This window comes from Trichechus manatus, unplaced genomic scaffold, assembly GCF_000243295.1.
Source record: "Trichechus manatus latirostris isolate Lorelei unplaced genomic scaffold, TriManLat1.0 scaffold00058, whole genome shotgun sequence".
In the NCBI taxonomy this organism is placed as follows: Eukaryota; Metazoa; Chordata; class Mammalia; order Sirenia; family Trichechidae; genus Trichechus; species Trichechus manatus.
Window position 1 is genome coordinate 5,724,773 of NW_004443994.1, and position 22,500 is coordinate 5,747,272.

Genomic DNA, 22,500 nt, shown 5'->3' on the forward strand with positions numbered 1-22,500 from the left:
AAAAAAAAAAAAAAAAAAAACAATAAATCCACTGCCACCAAGTTGATTCCTACTCATAGTGTCCATAGGCCCGAGTAATTAGCACAATGGCGGTGCCATTGACAGAAGCTGGACAATCAGGAAGGGTTGCTGGCTCGGGGGATAGCTGAGGAACTTGCCTTTAGATGACTAGATGTCTCTAGGAGTTTTGTGAAAGGGATGAGGAGACAGCATTCAATGACTTTGCTCAGCATGGTACAAACACTGTACTTAATAATCAGCGGAGCCAGAGTTTTCATCTGGAAAACCTGCTGTTGCTTACCATTGCTTCTATATTAGGAATGATCACTCTAAAGAAAACATGGAAAGAAGATTAGCCTGGTTTCCAAAAGAGACATTCATTCAGGACTCTGTGACACACTGGCCACGGCCCAGTGAAGAGATGACTGTTTTTCACAAATACAATAGAACCTGGGCTACAAGGTGCCAGAGGTCAGGGCGATGGAGGGGTTTTTACTCAGTCTCATGGTTCCAGTTTTTTTTTAACAACTTCCAGTCCAGTGGGTGCTCACTTGCACTGGAAGAATCCCAAAATACATACCCACGAAAGGTTCTCATAGCCCATTAGCCTCAGCAATTGCCAGCCAAACAAAATAGCAAACTTCCCGTGTAGAATGATTTAGTGCAGCAAGACTAGGATAAATAATGAAGGCATTTGTTTATGCTTACTTACAACATTCCTCGTAGGCAAAAAGGGGGAGAAAACTTCATTCTAAGCCTGGGAAGGCAGCCGGTGCATGCTCATCAAAAATAGGCATTTGCTTTTGTAGTCAAAGAGTGTGAGTTTGCTCTGCTTCACCTCCTGGCCTGGACTCCTCTAATATCCATGTAATTTAAATGAGGAAGTCATTCTAGGGAGTCGTCACATTTCAAAGAAGTGACCCTTTTTGGATGTTGAAAGGATCCCCAGTGTTTGGGTTCACCCCCACGTGAGGTGGTGTCACAGAGTTCTCGAGATGTCATCCAGAGAAACAGACCTTGGAAAGTCTGAACAGAAGTTGTTTACCTTGTCTTTTTGCTTGTTGTGCAAATGGGCCTCAGCTTTGGAGAGGAAACAAGCACATTTCAAGCTCAGTCTAAGTCAGAATTCACCACTGCTGTCAGTCAAACCCTGGCAGAAGAGTTTTTGTTAAGTCCACCAGGAACTTTGTGGCTAAGCCACCCATGGCATCCTCCAAATTGACCTCAAGCTGGTTGAGCTCAGCTTCAAGGGCTATTTGATTGTTGAGGCACTTCACTCCCTGCTCCTTCTCCTGAGGGCCTAGTTCCTCTGAGTTCCACTTAAACCTTGTCCACCAGGGAAGAACTCTCCTCGGTTCTCCTGTGAATAGAACCACTCACGCCACCATGTGAGTCACAATATCATCTTTCAGGCTGTATCCAGATGTGGGTTTCCAATCTGTCCTGAACTTTATACATTTTTACCCTGCTTTAGAGTCACTACTTTCCCAGCAACCCCCCTGGCCGATACTGGATGGGGTATGTTGGGAAAAGTTCCACTGAGTCACTCTCCCAACATCCCAATAAAGAAGCCCTCCTTTCCATTTGATAGAATGATAACTGATTTCTGTCTTTTGGTGGCACAGAGCTTTCTATACTTCTTTAACTATCCAACTGGAAACCCTGGCTCTCCCTTTCACCTGCCAAATTAGTTTAAAGAGAGGGTGCCTGGTTCCTGGATCCTAGGAAGGTGTTAAATATCTCCACAGCTAGGAATCCAGCTAGAGACATTAACACCTACTCTCTGGCTCAAGAGTGGGTGTTAATGTTCTCCCTGCCAGGATATCTTTCATCCAGGGACTTTCCTCTAGCCAGCTCTTCAGCCAGTGCCAGGGCCAGAGAAAGCAAGTCAAACCTGACTGGCTTCTTGACAGTGACAACGATCCTCAGTTGGTGAGGACTAAGCCAGTAGTTTCATCTTTTTAATCACTTCTAAAGCACTTTGAAGCAGGAAAAAAAAAAAACCCCAGCTTATAAAGACCAAGAATATACGGATCATAGAAGACATTGCTTTTGTAATAATAATAAATTTACATAGCATTTCTAATTTACCAAAACATGCTTACATAAAAATAGCACTAACCTTTTACTGAAGGCTTATTTAACATGCATTCATACTTCGCACAGCCCTGAGAGGCAGGTGTTGTTATTCTTATTTTATAGATGAGGGTGATACTGTGCATCCTTCGCCTGATCTCTGCTTGACTACCAAGTCCTTGCCCTTAACCACAGCTTCCAGCTGGATCACAGGATCCACACAGTAAACTTGTGAAAGTGGTAATGCAGGTGCTAACTTATAGACCAGAAACTTGGGACAGAGAAAAAGGGTTTTCTCAAGAACAAAAAGTAGAAGACATTTGATTTTGAGCCCAATTGAGTCCCAGGCAAATGTACTTTCTGCCAGACCACACTGCAGCTGATCACCTCAACAGCAAGGCTCTAACAATGCTTCCCCCAAGTCTTCGTCATTCATTTATTTGTTCTTTCAGTCAACATACAATTATTGAACTCTTACTATGTGGCAAGCAGTAGGTTGGTATGAAGGATTAAAAAAATAATGAAAAATCAGACATAGATCTTTCCCTCAAATTGTTTACATCCAATAAAGGGGATAAGACAGGTAGGTATGAAAACAACTCTCATATAGGACAAAAAAGTAAATATTGTCATTTCAAAAGTATGAATGATGGCAAATAAATTTTGAAGTGGGTTTGGATTCATTATGCCCAAGAAAAATAGCTATATAAGCTTATCTGGGGGTATGGAAGGGATTTATTCACTAAACTTATCTCTACAGTCCAGAATGGGTTTTCAGTGGAAAGCTCATTAAGATTTCTACATCTACTACAAATCCAAGGTGCTCTATCAAATAGGAAGAGAAGCTTGCAAATGGAATTTTGGTTAAACCAGTCATACCCTAGATAGCCAAACAGTCAATGAAGGAAGGTTTCTTGCTATATAGTTTCTTACTATAGAAGGATTCTAGCTAGAAAATGAGAATAAAATGATAAAGTTATCACCATTTTGCAATTCCTAATAAAATAATGAATTTGAACTATGATCAATGGCTGCTAACATCACAAAAAGAGAGATAACCAGGTGTTATGAACCTCCTGAGAGAAGAACACAATTCCCCCTATGAAGCATTCTTGTCAAGAAACCAAACCTGGTCTAACTACTGACTCAAAGAAAGAGGAGTATGTTAAATGATACCACAAGAATGCAGTTAGTAAAATCCAGAATGTGGGAAACTCTACAAGACAAATGAATGCACTACTTCAACACATAAATTACAAAGAATTAAAAGAACAGGAAGAGGTACCTATAGATTAAGAGACTTAAGAGAAGTACCAACCAAATGCATTAGGTGGATCCTGATTCAAACAAACCAAATTTTTAAAAATGCAAATAAACCAAATAAATTACAAGACTGTTAGAGAAATCTGAACACTGACTGGATTTTTGATGCTATTAAGGAATTTTTAATATTTTCAGGTATAACATTGGTATCGTGATTATGTTTTTGAAGTGTCCTTATCTTTTAAAGAGATACATACTGAAAAAATTATAGATCAACTACCCCAAGTCTGTCAATGCACACAATAACCACAACAATGGACTCAAACATACCAAAGATCATGAAGATGGACAGGACCAGGCAATGTCCTTCTGTTTTATATAAGGTCACCTTGAGATGGAGCTGACTCAATGGCAATTAACAAAACAACCACAACCCCAGGTGTGTATAGGATCTCAGTCCTTGACATGGTGCATATCTAAATATCCTGAAGTCTCCTGACCATAAAAAATTATGTATTACAGGAACATTAAAAACCCTGATCAATCACTTAGCTAATCAAAACTTATAACTTGCTTTTCTGTTATGCCTTAGGTTTTAAAATATTGGAGGGGATTATGGGAGAAGCTATATTTCTCAGGATATTTTTTAACAGTTGTATGCAGTCTTTGAAATTGTAATTGCTCATTTGCTATTTCCAGTAAGCTAATGTAATAGCCATTTTCCAAAAAGCAAATAAAACGAAACAAAAAAACAGCCACATTTTATGTGCCGCAAGAAAATTTGCTACTTTTTGGGAAGTCACTTTTAATTATTTTTACAGTGAAAAATCCCTTTATAAAATAGGAAGTTTGGGTTTGAGCCTGTAGTTTGGGTTTGGAATCTTGTGTACTAAATTTCCATGAAGTGAGGCTCACCTGTAGGCTCTTCAGGCCCAAGGCCATCCACGCTCTTCCCACCTGCTATCCCACGCTAGGAGACCAAAGGGCCCCTGATATTACCCCAATTCTTGCAGAACTACCCCTGGAGTGTTTGACTTGATAACCTCCCGATTTTGTCCAATGGCTCTGATGCAGGCCCTTTCAGGACGGAGGGTTTTAGAGAGGCCCCTTAATATGGGAGGAACCCCCCAGCCAAAAGCAAGTGCTCACAAAACAATGGAACTGTAGCTCTTCACTGAAACACACTTTGCATCCTTGAGCACTCAAGGGGGTAACCTTAATGAGCACAAAATATTCATCTCTAATAAGAACACGCTGTCATAGGATCACCCTCCATGTGATAAATATCCTAGAGGTTTTCTCTTTGTTAGGTTAATGCTTTTCCACAGGATAATTTAACCAATTCTCTAAAAAATAATCACACGTTATCAGGCCCCAATATAGTAATACGGTGTTGTTGTTTTTTTAATGTTTTGAATCTTGCCTTAAACAAATCCCATCCAAATAAATACTCCTTTTTTTAGCTGGCACCAAATCTCGTGTTGTTCACTGTAAGCAAGCTCCCAGTTGGCTAACTCCTCATCTAACGGTATGTCTTCCAACTTCATTTGAGCAAAATTTATCATCCCCAAGCAAAGATAGAAAATGTGTGAATGTCTAAAGCTTATGTAAATTAAGAGGCCATGCACGCTGGTCCTAAAAATAGTAGATAATTATAGGCATTCCTTCCCCATACAATAATTATAGGCCTCCTGTCATCTTTTCTATTCTGTATAAGGTCACAGTAGTATTATACAAAATTTACAGTATATTACAAGTTAAAAACACAATAATTAGCAACTGTGCATCTTCGGCTCCAGTGATGAATGTTCACAGTAAAAGTAAAAAAAAAGCATTATTTGTTTTATGTGGACAGTACACACTTAAATTTAATCATCAACTCCTGCTACCCAATAGGCAATATTCTTTCACTATTATAATGCTATTTTCCAGGTTCATAGTACACCCTTGGGCTGAATTCATCCTTAACGAAGAGACAAGAAACCAAATCTCTCACCGTCATCTCAACCAGGTGCACCATATTATTCTAAATTTAATAATTCTGTTGAACATATTGAATGATAATGAGCAAGCTTAGAGAAAGTGCCAAGGATTATTTTGACCATTATGATCAACATCTGATACAGGGGGAAAAAATCTCCTCGCTACATAATGTAGGTAGTTCAGAGATTTACTTATTTAATAGAGTGTGCGTTTTTTTCCCCTGCTTATTTAAATCATTCATGGGGGGGGGGAAGATATGGATATTATGCTTCAGTAGAAGAAGTATTTTAACAAAAAAAAAAAAAGAGTTTACCCTCAGCTCATTTTTTCTTTTCTTTTTTTTTTAATTTTGTTGTACGTTAGGTGAAAGTTTACAGCACAAATAAGTTTCTCATTCAAAAATGTATACACAAATTGTTTTGTGGCATTGGTTGCAATCCCCACAATGTGTCAGCACTCTTCTCCTTTCCCTTTACACCCTGGATTCCCCGTGTCCATTTGTCCAAGTTTCCTGTCCCTTCCTGCTTTCTCAGGTTTGCTTCTGGGCAGGTGTTTCCCATTCAGTCTCGTATACTTGCTTGAACTAAGAAGCACATTCCTCATTACAGGCCTGTCTAATCTTTGGCTGAAAGGTGGACTTGGGGAATGGCTTCAGTTCTGAGTTAGCAGGGTGTCCGGGGGCCATAGGCTCACGGGTTCCTCCAGTCTTTGTGAGACCAGTAAGTCTGGTCTTTTTGTGTGAATTTGGATTTTGTTCTACATTTTCTCCTGCCCCGTCCAGGACCCTCTACTATTGTGATCTGTCAGTTTGGTTCGTGATGATAGCCGAGAACCTACTATTTCTTCTGGGCTCAGGCTGGTGGAGGCTGTGGTTCATGTGGTCCATTAGTCCTTTGGACTAGTATTTTCCTTGTGTCTTTGGTTTTCTTCATTCTCCTTTTCTCCAGGCGGGATGGGACCAATAGACGTACCTTAGATGCCCGCTCGCAAGCTTTTAAGACCCCAGACACTACTCATCTATCCTCAGGTCTTAATTATCCATTCTAAGTGAGGCAGTTCTACTTGGTCCCATAGGGTCGCTATAAGTCGGAATAGACTGGACAGTAACTGGACAGTCGGAATAGACTGGTTTAATGGGGAAAAGGAGGCACATATATCAAAATGACAGGAGTACAGAACTATCATTTTTGTTTTGCTTAAGGAAAAAGTCAGGGAACCATATACTCTCTCTTTAGCCTCTCCCAGCTTTGCCATGTTGTCAAAAGTGGTTTAGGAAGGATGAGGAAGAATGAGAAAGAGAAGTTTCCAGGGACCCAGAGAAGGTTCCAGGGACCCAGAGTCCACCATCATAAAACCCACTCCTAGTTTACGCATCCACCATCTGGTTTACCCAGCTGTTTCATATCTCTGACAATGAAGACTCCTTTTCCAAGCTTGCTCTGCTGGGGTCTAGGATGACCACTAGAAATAGGAATGCTTACCTATAGGGCTGTACCCACTGAAAGGTAATCCAGACCCCAAAAGACCAGCATCCCAGTGGGAACTAAGAATTAATCAGTGAAACCACCTGGTTTTGTTTTTAAAAGCTACTGATGGGGAGACCATCTTAGTAATTCCCCTCCTGTTTCTATAGCTGAGAGCAGAATGGTAAGTACAGAGAATAAGAAAACAGACTCTGGAATCGGACTGCCTTTGTTCAAACTCCAGGGATACTCTTCATTAGCTCTCTGAGCTTACATGTCACCTTCTCATGCCTCAGTTTTCTCATCTATAAAATGGAGAAAGTAACAGTTGTGAGCATAAAAGATTATTTAAGTGAGATATATACAGATACTGTGTAATTAAATGTTTTCTGTCCACCAAGAGTTGCTAAGGCAATTGACCAGACTACAGTCCAGGTGGAGTTATAGCCTTGAAATTTTTTTCGTAGCAGTGTCAAATTGCAACCACCATGAAGTCTATCTCATCTTTGTGCTGGTTAGTCCTTAAGAATAATGTAAAATCTGCCTTTAATTAAGAGCACAAGTTTTGGGATCAGGCAGGTCAACAACACATAAACCTGTTCCTTCAACCAGGACCTCTATTCTGGGACGGTCACTGCAAACAGGAATTCAGCTGCCTGCTGTTCATCTCCACTTGGATGTCTCTCATGCCCTGCAAACACGGCTGAGGTCATCATCTTCCTCCATAAACCTGCTTCTCTTTCCATGCTCCCCACCTTAATGAGCAATACTATCAGGAAGGTATCATCCTTGACCATCTTACCCCTAAACCCTGACATCCAATCCAATAACAGAGAAGATCTTTGTTGGTTGCCTTTCAGTGTGCATTCCTCCCTTCTTCCATCTCGATAGCCTCCAGTCCCATTTGAGAAGCCACGTGGTTTCAGGAAAGCTCAGTCCACAGCTCTAGGAGCAGAGCACTTGACATAAGCTAAGTCAGTCAGAGCATTCCATCTTCCTGGCCTCAATGACTGGTTCAGAAATGAGCATGAGATTTAAATTGATCCAATCAGAGTGAGATTTGACACTTCTGTAAATGCCGAAGCAAAGATACTCTCTCTTTCAAAGAGGACCTAAAGGAAGAAGCACGTAGCCTTGGAGCTTCTGGCAGCCACCTTGGGAGCATGAGCAAAGTTTCCTTATCATAAAATGCACATGGCAAAAGACAAGAGTCAAAAAGAAACCAGTTCCCTAGACACCTCTTTGAGCATTGCCTGAACCCAGCTCCACCTTCACAGGTTGCAGTTACATAAGCCAATAAATTCTCTCTATTTTTCAAGTAAGTTTCTGTTACTTCCACGTGAAAACATTCCAAACGAATCAATCAATAGGTCTACCTCCTAACTATCTCTGGAATCCATTCACTTCTCTCTATCTTCTCCACCACCACCCTGGTCCAAACTAACATCATTATTGCAATAGCCTCCTGATTAGTCTCCCTGCTTCCTTTGTTGTCCCCCCTCCTACTCTATTCTCCACAAATAGTCAGCAAGATTTTTCTAAAAAACTTCAAATGTGGTTAAATCACTTCCCTGCTTAAAGTCCTTTAATGACGTCATTTTGAATTTAGGATAAAGTCCATATGTCTAACAAAGTCTACTAGGTCTATGTGATTTGGCCCCTTCCCTTCCTCTTTAGCCTTCTCTTGTGTTCATCTCCCTTGGTCTTTAGACTCTGCCATAATTATCTTTTTGCAGTTTCTGAAAAACACCTGACCCCATTGCTGTGAAACTGCCCCATAGTGTTTCCAAGCAGCAGATGGTGGATTTGAATTGCCGACTTTTTGATTAGCAGCTGAGCTCTTAACCACTATCTTTTCTGCCTCAGGTCTTTTATACGTGCTCTTCCATCTGCCAAGGATATCCTCTTTCCCAGCCAGTGACCATACCCCCTAAAACATCCTTTTGCCTAGTTTAATCCTCCTCAAGGAGTCCCTGGGTGGCACAAATAGTTAAGCACTTGACTACTAGCCAAAAGGTTGGTGGTTCAAACTCACCCAGAGGCACCTCAGAAGAAAGGTCTCACGATCTGCTTCCGAAAGGTCATAGCCTTGAAAACCCTATGGAGAAGTTCTACTCCACACACACGGGGTTGCCATGAGTCGGAATCAACTTGACAGCAACTAACAACAACAATCACCCTTTGGATTGCAATGTTATTCCTCACAAACGCCTCCAATTGTAGGTCCCCCATCACATGCTCCCACTGCCCTCCGTGTCTGTCCTCCACAGCATCATCACACTTCTAACTTCTTATTTAATTGTCTCCTTGTCTGCTTCACCCACGTCTGTCTCCTTCAATGTGGTATCATCACCACCTAGCCCAGCACAGGCCTAGAACATAGCAGGCACTCAATAAACGGGTTAATAAAATAGTTGAGATAAAGTTCTGTCTAGATCATTGCTTTGTTTTAAATCACTTTTTAACTTTGAAACTCTGGGCAAGCTACTTAACCTCTTTGAGCTTCTGTTTCTTCACCTGAATCAAAATGGAAATGATAATATCCACCTCACAAGGCTGTTTAAAGATTAAATTTGGACACATAGCAAATAGTCAATAAACCTCCAGTAAGTAGAGTATCCCATGTCAGGGATCTCTCCAGGTCTCAGGAGGTGAAAAAGAATACTAGGAGTCAGGTACTTTATAAAAGAATCTAAACCTCCAATAAATACTGGAGTGAGAAGGGAGAGTTTCCACTGTAAGAGGTTCCTTGAAAAGGCCCCAAGGATAACCATGCCATTCAAAGGAGCTGGAAGACTTTGTAAGCAAAATGCCAGGTGAATACTGGAGGAAAAAACTAATTGGTTAACAGCCATGCTTATTCTTCCAAATAAATAGCAAGAATGACTAGTCTTGGTTCTTTGCGGTCTCACCTCAAAATGTGAAGGCTGATCTTTAGTCCTGGGAGAACTTTGTCTAATTTTGAAGCCACCAACAAATACACTATACATCCCACATATTGAATTATATGATTGATCTCTTACCTCATACTAGGCACCACATTAAGAACTTTATCTACATTGCCTCATTTAACTTAATCTTGAAATTCTAAAGTAGATATATTTACATTTTAAACACGAGAAAATTGAGGCCTCGGTTCTATCTGACTTCAACACTAAATCTCCTCCTTCATAAAAACCACTTGCCATCATGCCAGTTCTGATTCATGGCAACCCCATGTGTGTCAGAATAGAACTAGGCACCATAGGGTTTTCAATGGCTGATTTTTCAGAAATAAATCCCCATGTTTTTCTTCCCAGGCACCTCTAGGTGGACTTGAACCTCCAACCTTCCCTTTAGCAGCTAAGCGCATTCACCTTTTGCACCTAGGGACTCTCCTTTCTTGACAGCACTTCTGATTTGTGATTAGATTTTCTGCTTCCTTGTTTACCATCCCCACCAGACTGTAAACTCCTTGAGGGCAGGCACCTTGTTTGTTTTGTGTACTGGTCTTCTAAGAGCCCAGAATAGTACCTGCTATATATTTGTTGTTTGGTGCTCATATTTGTTGAGTGAATGAATGAATGCTTCATTCTGATAAACAGATAAGAATTTAGTTTTTCAGATAAAACAATACACAAGTTAAACTAAACATTCAAAAAGGCTTAGCTTTTTCTGTAGTCCTCTTGGTATTTAAATATCTTGGAGCTGATCAGGGACATCCCAGTGACAGCCCATTAAAGAAAGAGTTGCTGTTCAATGTTTAAAAAGCTGCTTTCCCTCAAGTCCTGAGTGGCTGTTTGGCTTCAGCGGAGCACGCTCTGTTGAGCTGCAGGGCTCTAGTTTGTATTAGAAGTGAGAGCTAGTTCTAAACTCAACTTGGATGGAACAAATATGTTCTTTTGACTTAATGATATAACATTTTATCAGCCACATAAAAAATGAAATATATGTGTTCATTTGCTATTTGAGGAGCTTTTTCGATGCGTGTGCAGAGCTATGTCAGCTGCTAACTGGTGATCCTTTTTTGACACCCTTTCCCAAGAGCATTGCATAGATAAACATACTGTATTTGAACAAGGCCAATGACAGCAAAATTGCTTGCTTGTCTCTAAAAAGACTCTAATAATGTGCACCAAGGGAGAGGCCCATGGTCTGTCAGAATTTTTTTTTCCCCAGTGTAAACCATAAAATCCATTTCAATAGCCAGAATAAAGCAGTTTAAGTGCATCCCTAGTTAATTATATCCAAAGAGTAATAATAAAATCAACTATTAAATTTTAGAACTTCCTCTTTAAAGTATTAAATATTTGGCAACTGCAATGCAGTTAAATTTCTCTCAGAACAATGCTTTCCATTGCTCGGGCTGGGCGATAAGAAGAACACTTATGCAAACTCTTTTGGTGTGCTACAAAGAGTATATTTTTCCTGTGAAGAAATATTTCAAATAAAGCCTTTGTTTCTGCCAGATGTCTGTGGCCCTGCTAAATAGCCAGTAGCTCAGTAGGAATATTCACTTCACAGAGGGTAGAACTGAGTCACAAATCCCCTACAATAATTGACAAGAATGACAAAAAAAAAAAAAAAGTAAAACCAAAGTCAGCCAAAATGTTGTTCTAGCCCTAATCCAGTGTTTGAGCCTCCACTCAGTTGCCTCAGCAGGATTCAAGATCCAGGTAGTATTTGGCCTTTAAAACTTGGCCCTTGAGGATATTAATACACACCAGTGAGAAAGGCATTTACTTCTCACTGAAGAACAAGTCTGTACTAGACCAGAATGAAAGAATGGGGTTCTGCAGAAGCCATTCAGGAAGCAGTGGCATTGGCTCCTGGCACAGGGTTTGATTATGTTGCTAGGCATCTGCTCCCTTTGGTAACTTCACTCTGTGATCTAAGAAGAATTCAGCTGCCCAGTAGAAGAGAATTCAGAATGTGATCTTCTAAGGCTGATGTTAGTGGCTGCCAACACTCATCTATTTTTACCTTGATTTCCCATTTGAAAAGCTGATTCTGTGTTTCTATGAATAATGTGGAGAGGGAGCACTCGTTCCTAAAGAGGCACTAGAGCATGTAGGTCACACTAAAGGCAGCCTACTGGCTTTTAGGAAACTTAGAGGGGAATGGAAAATGTACAGCTGTCTTTAAGGATAGAAGTTCAATTCTGGAGACACCTTGATGGGCAGCTTTAGAAAATAGTTGTGTCTATAAACTTACTGGATTGTGGAGCTGATAATAGGCTGAACTTATATTGCAAGGAAGCAAACTTTGAAATATCTCAGCAAATGGAAGCCTCCAACACCAGGGGAAGCAGAAATGATGTCGTGGGTAGGGCCCTCATAGCCACTGTGCATCATTCCAGTGGTCCTCACTTGCCAGCTCCTCCAAGGCCAGATACAAATAAACATCAAAGCACCCCATAAGAGGGATGATAGAAACAGAAGTTGCCTCCTACCCAACACTGAGGGTGGGGTGGTAGAGTGGTGGTGGTTGCTGCACTCTTCCAGGCACTGGACATGGGGTTTAAGGCATTTCCAGAGGCAGAGAGCTGAAGTTGATGGCCTTTTGTAGGGTTGCACTCTTGGGGTAGATATTTAACTATGCAGTCTAAAAGAGAGTCATAATTATGCTCTTGTTTTACGAAGAAAATAACTGAGATAATTCTATCTCTAGGACAATTCTTGGGAAAATGGAGAAGGAAGGGAATTTGGCCTTAAGCAGTCTCAGCCTAAATTCTTAAATAAACATTTTTTAAGAGCATGATATATGCCTGGTGTGAAGTTAAAATGAAAAATAAGATATAAATGGTCCTGCTTTCCAGGGACAAGATCATCTGGTGGGGAGACGTTTATGTATACAAATAAATGGCATTCTGTTGTGCCAGGTGCTATAACAGAGCTAGATACAGGGAGGACACATAGGAGAGATTGATACCTTGATTTAGGAGCTCATGGAAGACTTTATTGAGGAGGATTTATTTAAACTGACTTTCACAGGACATGTAGACATTTACCAGGTGGACAAAGCATGAGGTAGAGAGTGTTCCAGGAAGAACAACTCAGGCAGGGTATAAGGTAAAACAACTCAGGTGTTCATGGACCTAGTAGTTCAGTATGGCTGGAAAGAGTATGGGTGCCAACATGTACATGTGGGGTTTTATGTGACATGCCAGATTGGGATGGCAAGAGGCTACAAGAGCTGGATCATGAAGGGCCTTGTATTCCAAGCTTAGTAGTTTGGACTTGATCCTGTAAGTAATGGGAGGCCATGAAGCACTTTAAATAGATCAAATCTGGACTTTAGGAAGATCATTAGCATAGCAGCACACCGAAGAACAGATTGCAAGGGGTCAAACCTGGAGGCAGAGACCAGTTGGAAAACTATTCATTCATTCATGAATATATTTCTTGAGCACCTATGATGTACCAGGCATTGAAAGAATAACTGAGTGATTGTGATGGTGGTGGGGATTAAGGTGAGAGAGGTTTGGGAGAATCCACAGAACTTCTTGCATGAGCAGTAGGATAATGAGGAGTGCAGTAGGCTTGGGTGATTTCTGTTCTCTTCTATATCCTCTTTGCATCCAGAGGCTAGTTCTTCATCTGTCCTTATTCTCATTATGTAACTAAACCTGCTCTTGGGATTAACATAATAAATTCTAAGGTTTAGAGGGTTACTTCTACCAGAATCATCTGCTCCTGAAGCAGTAATCAAAAGTGTTGAGTCACTGGAAGGAAGCCCTGATGGTAAATTTCCAAGAACAGGGTAAGAAGGTGCTTTTTAATCAGGATCTCCTCCATGTAAGAGAGCATGTACTCTACCTTCAAGACAACCCTGGGTCCAGGCAAAGCAGTGAAGTAACTAGTTTGATTTCAGTACCCCGTACTCCCTGGGCCCAAACTCCTAGGTCCCAGATATCCTTTCTCTTGCCTTACCTGTTTTTGACCAACACACACACACACACACACACACACACACACACACACACACACACACTCACATATAATCATGCAGGGTCCTTATCCCAAGAAATTTTTTTTCCATCTCACAGAATTAAATATTTCTGCATAGGAAGGGCAATATGTTTTATGAAGGCAGTTTCTGCCATCTTTCAGTTATCTGATGATGGAGGCAGATCCATGGCGAGCGTTTCCTGGGATGGTGAAATGCTCTCCTTGGAGTGAAAACGATCTTGGGATTTGAAGATTCTGATGTGAACTAATTCACTCTCCCTTGTCTCCACCTCAAAATCTCTTGCTGTCCTCTCCATTCTTTCTTCCTTCCCACTAATCTCTTATCTCCTCCCAAGTCTAAGCGCTTGCACCTGTGTTCTAGATACTGGACTCTACTACTTCAGGAACTGCTCCTCTTTCTCTTTTTCTTGCATGTTCCACCTCTCCTTCTCCACTGACTCCTTACCTTCTATCTACAAACTTGCTTCAGTCACCCTTATGCTCCTTTCAAATCTGGCATCCCCTTCTAGTTAACAGAGTTCTGTTCTTTACCTCCCACATCCTATTATATTATCTCCATGCAATATTGCTCCTACCCCAACTACAATATCACCCCCAGCTCTCCTGAAACTGCTTCTCTAAAGGTTGCCAATGCCATCTTTCCTCTTGCCAGATTCATCTACAGGTCTAGTGGTAGGTGAAAATAGCACAGATTTTAACACATTTGGAATGCCACTTACCAGATGGGTGGTATTTGTAAAGGGCTCTGAGCCTGTTTTGTCATCTACCAAATAGGCATAACAATGACCTTGACCCTATCTATCCCACTGAATTGAAATGAGACAGATATATGTAAAGGGGCTTTGTAAACTATAAAATGTACTTCAATTTTTAGTTGTTATTATTGTCAGATTGGCTCTGATGGCCACTTGATGCTTGCAGTTCCCCCCAGCTTGAGCTTCCGTTGCATAATTTGGTGACTCCTGCCTCTCCTGCCTCCTTCTCTGACTACTGTGGCTCTTTTCTAGCAGGCCACTAAAAGTAGGAATTCCACTGAGTTTCATCCCCGTCTTTCATTCTCTGCATTCTTATCCCGACTCACAACTTCAGCTGTCCCTTACACTGTTATTGTTTTTAGCTGCTACTGAGTCAGTCCCAACTCATGGTGACACCATGCACAACAGAACACAATGCTGCCTGATTCTGTACCATCCCCACAATTGGTTGTGGATTGGACCATTGTGATCCATAGAGTTTTCATTAGCTGATTTTTAGGAAGTAGATCGTCAGGCCATTCTTCCTCGTCTGTCTTAGTCTGGAAGCTCCGCTGAAACTTGTTCAGTATCAGCAACACACAAGTCTCCACTGACAGATGGGTGGTGGCTGTGCATGAGGAGCATTGGCCAGGAATTGAACCCTGGTCTCCCGCATGGAAGGTGAGAATTCTACCACCGAATCACCATTGCCCTCTGTCCCTAACATAAAACCAGTACCAGTTGCCATGGAATCTATTCCAACTCATGGCAACCCCATGTGTTACAGAGCAGAACTGTGTTCCATAGGGTTTTCAAGGCTGTGACCTTTCAGAAGCAGATCATCAGGCCTTTCTTCTGAGGTGCCTCTAGGTGGATTCTAACCGCCAATCTTTCAGTTAGTAGTCAAGTGCTTAACTGTTTGTACTACCCAGGGACTTCTGTCCCTTACATACAGATATTCTACTCCAGTGTAACACTTCTCTAGAAGACCTGACTCAAACTTTGATTCATATCAACCCAAAATGACAAAAACTGAACCCATTTTCTTATTTCCTAAGGCTGAATCTCTTCTTTACTTCCCCGTTTCTCTTGTGAAATTACCATCACTCTCCTACTTAAATATTATCTTCCAGCATTGGAGACCATACATTTAATGTTCTCTGGATTTCTACTAAGTTTAAGCAGTGAAACAGCCTATACTGGTGTATAAGTTATGATTGCTGCGTAGCAAATCATCCCAAAACTTAAGGTTTAACTTAATAACTATTTAGCCCATAATTCTGTCGGTCAGTCTTTTGTTGTTCTCACTTGGATTCACTTGTGTATCTGTGATCAGCTGGGGTCATCTAGGTGGCTCTACTTCTGGAGGTTGACTGGGGCAAAGGGGATACTGGGCCACACACCTGTCATAATTCCACAGGCTAGCCTGAGCTCATTCTCAGGCTGGCTCAGGGTCCTAACAGAAGCAAGAAAGCAAGTCCCAATACCTAGCCATTTTTCAAGTCTCTGCCTGTGGTATTCTTGCTACTGTCTCATTGACCAAAAAAAGTCACATGGCTAAGCCCAGAATCAGTGTGGGAGAATGCCACCAAAGGGCACAGACACAAGGAAGGGAAAAAAAATGTGGACATTCTTGCAGCTACCACAACCAGTCAACCTGGACATCTAGTGCATATGAGTTTCAATTTCTTTGGCTAGACCCTTCATGGAAAACCTCCTGTGAAGAGTATTCACTAAGAAGCTCCACGAAAGGTCTCTATTGGAATGCCAATGCAGCCCACGACTGCCCAGCCCATTCGGAAAATGCTTGCTGGGAAAGTAGCACCATTGCTTGTTAGACATTCTAATTGTCAAGAAACACTACTGGTCACTTCCTAGCATTCCTCCATTGTATGTCATAAAAGTCTAATAATCCTAAGTCGGGAAAACATCCTCAGGGACATACAGAAGGCCACTTCTCAAGGCAATCTTGTTTCCAAACATGAAGGACCAGCCCAGGACTCACTGTTCAAAGGTGGGCAAGAAGCCCCAAAGTTACTACCAAAAGTCATATAGACCTGACTACCCGAGGACCAGGCCAAGCCACACCTCACAGGTCAAGCTATACACGTGTAGTTTTGTCGCATCCCCTTGGGGGCCATACTCTGTGAATGTCGGGATTTGGGGGTAGAGGGTGATAAGCAAGGCAAAGTACATAGGAGTATAGGAAATGGCTCCTGACGTCTTATTGGTGTTGGAAAGGCAAGGCAAGCAGGATCATCAGACCACAGACTGTTGGAGCCAACGTGTGGTGCCACTGAGAGACATCGTGAGCCTTCAGAGATGAGAATGTTCTTGGTAGGCTGATGTTGTCAGGGCCAGCCTCAGGGAGAAGGGAGCATTTTAAATAGGCCTTGAAAGAAGAGAAGTGAGGCCTCCAGGTGGGGACAAAGCATAAAAGGAAAGTTGAGTGTGGTGAAGAATAATAAGGCTGGCTTGCCTGGAATAAAAGGCTCCATTGGCAGGGGAGGTCAACAGGAAATGAGGCTGAATAAATAATACGGGACTAGATATTGACGCTTTGATTGCCTGCATGATAGAGTCTTGGTTTAATGAGGAATTTTCTTACAGTTTTGATGAGAGAGAATAAGAAAAGTATTCCCTGAGGAAGATTAATTTGTTGACACTGAATTACAGGAGAAAGAAAGAAAATCAGGGATACTAGTTAGGAGACTATTAAAGCAATCTAGAGGTAGTCAAGGTAAGTTAGGACAAAGACCAGAAAGAGGAAGGGGTATATTTCAGAGAGATTGTAGAAGAAAGATTCAAAAGTCCACTTCATATTAAGCCACATTCAACAGTTCAATTCTGGGGCAAACTGTCCAGTCCTCATGGACTGTAGAAGAACTTGCGAAGATGGCTAATTATATCAATGCAGAAAAACAAGGCAGATAAATTCACATTCTCAAAGAAAATTTAGAGGGATTTTTTTTTTTTCTGAGTATATTGGAGAAAATTCTTAGTCTCTCCCTTGCTACATTTATAAATGTAGCCCCAAGATTATCGTGGGGTTGAGATAAAAATGTAACATTTTGACAGTCTTGTCATCAAGATATGGTGCTACGTTATGTGTTCAATCCCAGCCTAATGGGTAATAATAACCAACCTTTACATAGTCACCTCAATCAATGTTCATGACACCTTTGTAAATATTAGTTTATTATTTCCATTTTATAACCAAGGGGACTCAGAGGGATCAAACTACTTATCTAAGATTATTCATTTAATAAGCAACAGAGCAGGGATTTGAATTCAGATCTTTTGACTTCAAAGCCCATGCTCCTTCCTCACATCACTGAATTTTCAGTCCAAAGCTGCAAAGCAGAGACTTGTTCTCTTTAAAGAATCAGAATTAAAGGATCAGAATTTTAGGTGTTTGTTCTCTTTAAAGGATCAGAATTTTAGGATATAGGCTGATGAGTCTTGACATTTCCTTAATGTAACAAGTCTTTATTTAAGAGATAGAACAACTTGTGATTTTCTTCCACTGGTGGGCTCAGCAGATAATAAAAATGATAGTAAAGGTTATTAAAATTTATATGGAGACCAGTAGAGATTGGAATAACTACAAAGTGAATTCTTTAAGCAGCAGCAGAAAGGTGGTGAAATAGCACAATATGAAAGAACACTCTCCTTTAGCTCCAGATGTCTAAATATGCCATCAAAAGACTGCTCAATTCTCAAATGCCAGTATTTTCTGACTCCTCTAGAACCTATTCTTAATGCAAAATATCAAAGTCAGCAGGATAGTAGGTGTCCCAAAATGTCTTAATTCAGAGAATTAGTGTTAACTGAGCCTGATTAGCTTCATTTATCTCTAATTAATTACCTTTGCCTAATTAGACACTTTGTTTCCGGTAGACGTGGAGTCAAGCAGACTAGATTATTAGTGTAGTCATTGTGCCTTTACAAAATCCTGAAATTAATGAAACGTGCAAAAGAATCTGCAGTTCTAATTGCACAGGTGTTGCCTTATGGCAACGCTTTATCATCTGATTACACCAAGGGATTATTAGTGACTTTTTATATAGAGGATGAGCCTATGAAATGTACCTTAGCAACAGCTCGTTAGTTTAGGGTTGTTACTGTATTATTTATTACGTTCAGCCTCCCCCATTATCTAGATTGATTCATGAACCTATATATTTTTCCTCTCCTCTGTGTTGAAAAAAAATAAAATAAACCATCGTTATGAAGCGTCCAGATGCAATGTAGAAAAATGCAAAATGTGTTCATCAGCTACAATTTGACTCTTTTAAGACAGGCAGCTCTAAAGTTAGATGAGATCAGAATCAAACTTACGGTTATTTTCTATGGGAAAAGAACCAATTTAAATTACTGAGGAGTATAAAATGATTCATGTATGTAATAAAAAAAAAATAGGTGGCTGTCTTACTGTCGTCACATAACTAAACTGGCATACGAAAGTATGTGGAAGAAAAGAGAAAATTGTTTTTACAGTAAAATATATTTGTATTTTTTATTTTCACTCCACATTTTTCCAAAATCAATTTGAGGAGACATGATCTCAATACATATTCATCCACAACACTTATAAAAATCCATTTCTTGTTTTACTTTTTGCTTTTTTTTTTAATTTCTTAAGGATAGATTTGTTGCCAGATGGAAAAAAACTAACAAATTATACAACCTAGCTTCGCTGAAGAAAGCAAGATTTCAATGCCTGATTACAAAAATGTAAAGTGCTTTTTTCTTGGCAAGGCTGGATGTCTGCAAAAGACTAAAACATCCCAACCTTTATATTTTCAATTTTTTTCCTCGCAACTATTTGAAGACGCACTGTTTTTCACAATCATAGAGTAATTAAACAGCTAGAAGTAAATCCGGCTACAATCCTATTCCAACATATAAACATGTTTATTGACAAAGCTGTAATTCCTTTAAATAATTTGTCAACATAAATACGTCAAATGGGTTTTAAAATCATTTCTCTCCCCGTTCCCCAACAAAAAACTCCTCTACTGCTATGAGCAATATATTGCTGTTCACTTAATGCAGAATCTAAACTAGTGAAATGATAACGGGCAACTGTTATATAGAGCATGACAACTAATTTAAGTGGTAATAATGAATATTTAATGATCCTCCTTTCAAGCATGAACATATAACTTTTCATGTATGCCTTACCAAAATTATAACCATTAATCTAAAAATTATAGGTGCAACGGAAATGGCCAAGAATTATAGATAGCCAAGTCAGAATATTGCATAAATTCTCTGTATGAACACAAACACAGGAGCGTGTAGGAAACTCCAGCCTCTGGTTTTCATTCATTCAAAGTCCCTTCTTTGAAATGTATGAAAGTTGCATGACTAGTAGACAAGAGACTTGAATCCAGACATAAAAATGGTATTACTTCTATTAACAAAGAACCACAATAGCCAACCAAGGTCATTTTCACTCTTCACTAGCTCATAATTTCCAAACAAAAATAACACGTATATAAAATTGTCCCCATAGGAATAATATTTTTAGAATTCTCTATTTAAATCAAGGAAAGAACATGAAATTTATCAGAAATTTGGAATTTTTACATCTTAAATTTCATTTTTTATATGTGGGTAATCTTCCTAGTTGTGACCCACTATCGGAACTACAATGTGACTTTGGGAAAGAGAGAGAGACATCTGGAAAATGCATAAAGCACATTAAAATGTGTTTTGTTCACTGATAGACAATATTTTTGGTTAAATTTCCCAGTTATATCATTTCCTGGTATCTCAGTAAGATCTGAACAATTTCATACGCCTGCAATGGTGCAGAGAAACACCCCTGCCTCCTTTCCTGCTTGAGTTTGCTTTCCTTATTATAAAATAGTTGAAAACGGATGCCATTGCAGTCACAAATATGCAATTCTACATCAAATCCCAGGGCTCTTTATCATTATTATTTTAATTGCTTTAAAAGTTTTGTGCTTATAAAATTCAAGAGGAAAAAAAGGCTACTAACAAGGAGAGTAGCCAGTAACATCTGTAGTTCTTCCCAGTCAAGACTCTCTTTATTAGAAATTAAGTGTCCAGCGGGATGATGCACCATGCTGGGCACCAAGCTCATCAACATAGTTCTGCCTCTCTAGGACCCTGGCTCCCAGGCCAAGGTGGAACGTGTTGGGGCACACTCTCCAACTGTGTCCGTACTCACCAAACACATTTCTAACTGGGCAAACGTTCTTGACTAACACCAAGGCAAGCCTAAATGAGAAAAGAAATTACAAATGTCCTTTGTAAACTGTAAAGCACTTCAGAAATATATGACGGCAGCATTCTTAGGTAACATTAGTAAGGGCACTAAACTCCTGCTGGAGCTTTATTTGTTCACCTCAGCAGCCTTGCTATTGCCTCAACACAAAACGTGGCATGTAGTCAATAAAGTCTTTGTCTCTCCTGGGGTCTTCCCTGACCTGCCCATTCTAGGTTTCTTCTGATAGTGAACATTTATTAAGAAATGCACACCAATTAATTATGCCTTTGCAGGTTTATTTTGCTATGTACGGATACACATACACTACATACAGTATGTTGAAGAACATGCTAACAAATATCAGGAAGTTGGTGTATCCTTTTCATTTAGCCTGTGTTTTGCAGCCTCCTTCATCATCTACTTGTACCAGCTCACCAGACTGCCCCAGAGGAGCTGCAGTCCAAATTCCTTAGCACCCAACAGCTCTGAACAAACTGATAACACAGTCGCAAGATGAAAGAAGAAATGACACAGACTGAAGGCACACACCAGGGAGACAATATGGTCGTGGGAAATAGATTTTTTGTTTGTTTTGAGGGTGGTGAAAAACCGACTTTGGACAGTAGGAGAAAAAAGCTGCAGTTGGAGTCTTTTTAACACACACAGAACAGGTTAATACTGTGCTAAGAATACGTTTATGTCTTAAGTAGGTGGGATAATGTGAAGGGTGGGTACCCACAATGAAGACACAGAACAAATGTGCTCAAATATCCTCTTTTTGTTTGAAAAGTTGTCTGGAAAGTAACGCACAGCCTCTTCTTCCTCATGGGCCTGACGCGTTCCGCTGCCGTGCTGTCCTCAGCAGCGCGCCGTGGGGTGGTAACTAATTGCCCCCGTAAATCACCGAGCACCACTGTGCTACTCCGTTTATTTTTCTGACAGTAATTTAGTGCTTGCTCTTTCCCACACTTGTCATTCCGTGTTTTTCCTCACATTAGAAGCCTGTAGAAAAAGGACAGTAATTAACGGTGCAATACATACTCATGAAAGCTCTTTCATCATATTGTGATAATTGTGCTTCTTGTCTGTCAAGGTAACCTCTCAGTTTCCAAGCTTCATGCAGCACTATTTGTCAACTCTAAACTGAGGACACAGTTTTGGCTGGAGCTGAGCTGCTTCCAGCCAGTTTTCCTATTTGTCCAAAGAGGCGGTCATTTGTATTTTAGGCATTGTGTCAAAAATTTTAGCCTGATCCACACAATAAGATGAAAGAGTCATAATAAAGATATACCTGGATTTTAGTTACTGGGGAGGTCCAAGTTTGGGTGGTAAAGGGGTGGGAGCATGGGGAGAGAGAGGGTATGTAGTCTGAGGCTTTCTGGGAGAACCACCAAATTTCTCATGTTCTCCAGTTTAAGAAAGAAAGGGGCCCTTCCTTTGATGTCAATGCCTGAATTTCCTTCCAGCATCTGCTTTTGAATAATCAAAATAATTTCCAATGCTCTTGTGGACATGGATGATGCCACCACCCAATTTCAACTGGACACACAGTTGAGAAGTGAGGGACTGATGAGCTCAAAGAACGATGGGGATCTCTGTGCCAACAACCAACTACACACAACAGCTTTCTGCAGCATTTTCCTGGGCTGGTATAAAAATGTTATGGCTCTCTGTAGTTTCAAGGGTCATATGAGATAATTAATTGACATATAATCTGAAGTCCTCCTAAAAGCATACTCTCCCCATCTATAAATCTTCTGCTAAATGGAATGAATTCTCTCAGAACTGCT